The sequence below is a fragment of the Trachurus japonicus genome, chromosome 12 (genome assembly GCF_045865225.1).
Source record: "Trachurus japonicus isolate A0001 chromosome 12, Traja_1.0".
Lineage (NCBI taxonomy): Eukaryota > Metazoa > Chordata > Actinopteri > Carangiformes > Carangidae > Trachurus > Trachurus japonicus.
This window is the reverse complement of record NC_140918.1, coordinates 21,685,359-21,688,645: the sequence shown is the minus strand read 5'-3', so window position 1 is coordinate 21,688,645 and position 3,287 is coordinate 21,685,359. Positions and strand designations below refer to the sequence as shown.

The window sequence follows — 3,287 nt, the reverse complement described above, 5'->3', positions numbered from 1 at the left end:
ATCGCCGTAGCTACACTTCCGCCTGAGGCACCACACCAAACATGTCTGCCACAGCCAACACCGTCTTGTCTGTCATCTGCTCAAGGTAAGAAGCTTCAATAAAGACACTTTATTACTACGTTGCTCCAGCAGTTGAACACTGTTTTGCGTTACCGCAAGTTATCTAACAAGTTTAACAGCATTGTATTAAGTTTAATATCGCGATTCAAAATCGGAGCTTCACCCCTCCCCCGCTTTTACCCTCTAAAGACGCTAACGGTCGAGCGAGAAGGCACACGTTTTGTTGAGGAGTGAGTAAATAAGAGTTTATTTATTGCACCCTGTGTCGGTTGTACTGTAGCCTACTGTACTGGGGTGGGGGGTATCGGTAGCTGCGACACGTGTAAACACTGCAGCATTTTTTCAGTCTTTCTTTCTATTTAATCACTTTGTCTGGCATTATGTTTACAGGGCGTCATGCTCTGGTATTTTTTGATAGAGGCTTGTGTGTTACCTGGTCGCAAAATGTTTTTTCCTACTATGGCCACGCCAAGACTCGCCTTTTAAATGTATTTTATAAATTTTTTTATTGGCACAAAAAATTCTGGTCACAAAATTATATCATTATCCTGTTATCATGTGAATAGGTGATGACCGTGTGGCAGTCTATCACAAGCAGACATAAAAACAAACATGTTGTTGTTTTTTATCCCCCTCCAGGGCCTGAGGAACAGAAAACATATGTTATGATTGCCATCCAAATAATTATGGACCTTACTGTACATAGAAAAGTAAGTCTAAACTTTTATTACTCGTTTAGTTTATTTTCATGTATCACCCCCTCTGAGTTTGTGCTTAAAATATCAATTTAAATTTAAATGACTTAAAGCTATGCATTTCTTAGATGCACGCATAATCAGCAATTCAAGACCACTGTAGGCTGTGTATTGCAATTGTGATTTGTCAACTATTTGATATAAAATAAGTTATCGTCATCTCATATATCATGTTTTTGGGTATTTTCAAGATCAAATATGGTTTACAGGCTACATCATTTGTCGTTCATATTCAGGATGAGTTTCACAGAATCACATGTCCAAGCTGGATGAATACTCTCTTCTGAACCTCCACCATTCAAAGGGCGGGACCATGGGACTGAGGTGGCAGACTATCCTACTGAAGGTATTGTAACTTTGACCATATGTTTTTTTAATTTATATTTATATTAAATCTACAGGAGGACATGTTAGCCTGTGACTGTATGCATAACTTTTTAATTTCAGACATTTGTATGTTATTTCAGGCTCCTACCATCAACATAACCAGAGACATTGTTATTGTCCGATGTTGTACCCTGGGGATTCAGCTCCTTAAAGAGTATGATGTAAGTTGAACATACATTTTAATATGTAAAGAAGTCTGTCTCTGTCTCTCTGCTGTACAGTCTAAAATACAAAATGTTCTTGTTATTATACGTAGGATGAAGACAGTGTGGCAAGCGATGAAAATCAACAGCATCCAAACTAATCTGTCAGAAGACCTGAGGACATCGGAACAAAGGTCCTAACAGCTCTGGGTAACTTTCCAAAGGCTTGTGCCATGCTCATTGGCTTGACGCATAGTGAATCTTGCCTATCCCAAGGAGCTCAGGTACACTTCTGAAGCCTTTCAGAAACACAGTCCACTTTCACATAGGCAGACACACAAGTGGTTGTTGTTCTCCAGAAATATTTTATCACTCTGCTTGCAGGCCTCATAGCTCCAGAAAATTTGGAAATATACATATACGTCTGTTTTATCTGATGTAGTTGTTGATGTTTCAAAGATTGCAGATGGTCTGTATGTAATTGTTAAGTCACTGTCAAATGGTTTACTTCAATGCTTTGCCTGAGTTTCAGTGCTGTAGTTCTAGTTTGTCATAGTCATTTGAGGGGAGGGTTATAATTTTAAGGACTCAATATTGGCATAACTTGCTGCTGTGTTGCATGGGATGTTGCATGTTTTTAATGGAGGAATTTGGTTTGGACATAATGATTTGGGTGCCACTTTAGTTAATGAAGAACCAAGCAAAAGTACCTGACCTTTATCCCAGACTTGAGCCAGTCAGCACAGGGATGTTTTGATTTCTTTTAATTGTTAAAAAACATATTTGCCTTTTTTATAATTTCAGCAAACATTTTAAAGGCTTTTGCAGTTTAAAAAAAACTTACCGTGAATCACACCCAAAAGTCCTTCTGTGCATGCAACAGCAACAAGTTATGGGCAGAGGTCAAAGGTCATTCTGCACTTTATATTTACATTTATAGATCTCTCTGATCTTTCCTTGTGAACATGAGACCACTTGAGAATTAGCTTTGATCAAAATACATAATAAACAGATTGTCAGCATACATATCCTTATTGTATACATTATGTCTGTTTTTCTATACTGCCTTCCTCTCTATGTCTTTGTATCTTTGCATTTTACCAAAAAGAAATCTTTTTGAAAAATGTTAAAATGTGTATGTAAACAAAGCTGCATAAATAAATGTTTACCTGCTGTTTTCCTACATGGTAATTTGTTAACTGACTTTCAGTAAATTCTTGCAACAAGAAGACATGGTATTGAGTAGATTCAACATAAATAAATTATGGCAACAAAGTGACAATTAATAACATTAAATAGATTTTAAGTCATGTGGTACCAATTATAAGTTGATATAACTTATTTCATTTATTTAATCCAAATCATTCTTAACCAAATATTTAGAAAGATAGCCTCAATTTCACACATAAAATTAGTGAATATAAAGCATTATCATCCACATATTTAGTAAATCTAAATCAATTCCACCTAATTAATTAGTAAATCTAAATCACTTTATCATAGATATTTGGTAAATCTAACTTAATTTTCTTCAGATACCTAGTAAATATTTATTCAATAGTTTTGTTTAAATTTACTTAATTAAATCAATAGTTTTTAATCAAAGTTGAAGTAATTAAATTCTATTCAATTATATTAATTGTCACTTTGTTGCCTTAATTTTTTTAAGTAGACAATGGTCAAACTTTTTTGAGTGTGTGGAAGCAGCTGCACAGACAAGACACCACATGTTTGTCACCTCTTTGAAAGCCAGTCTGTTTGGAGGTAAACGTCATTTTTTGTATTTTGATGATGATGACTGACTGATAGCTGACTATTCTTTCCAGACTGAATGGTGAATGATGAATCCTTGATCATCAGTTGGATCCGTAGGTTGAATGCATGTGTTGAAATGATTTTGTAAATATTTAGATGGGATAGAAGTAATGCATACATAAAACAG

General features: G+C 35.3%; 1 long non-coding RNA gene across 1 annotated transcript; it reads left to right on the top strand.

The window, feature by feature from the left end:
• Positions 1-638: 638 nt before the first annotated feature.
• LOC146977529 (uncharacterized) lies at positions 639-1,970 on the top strand. The gene is made up of 4 exons (XR_015037206.1): positions 639-770; positions 1,052-1,161; positions 1,283-1,363; positions 1,459-1,970. It is a non-coding gene; the product is annotated as an uncharacterized LOC146977529 (long non-coding RNA).
• The last annotated feature ends 1,317 nt before the right edge of the window (positions 1,971-3,287 follow it).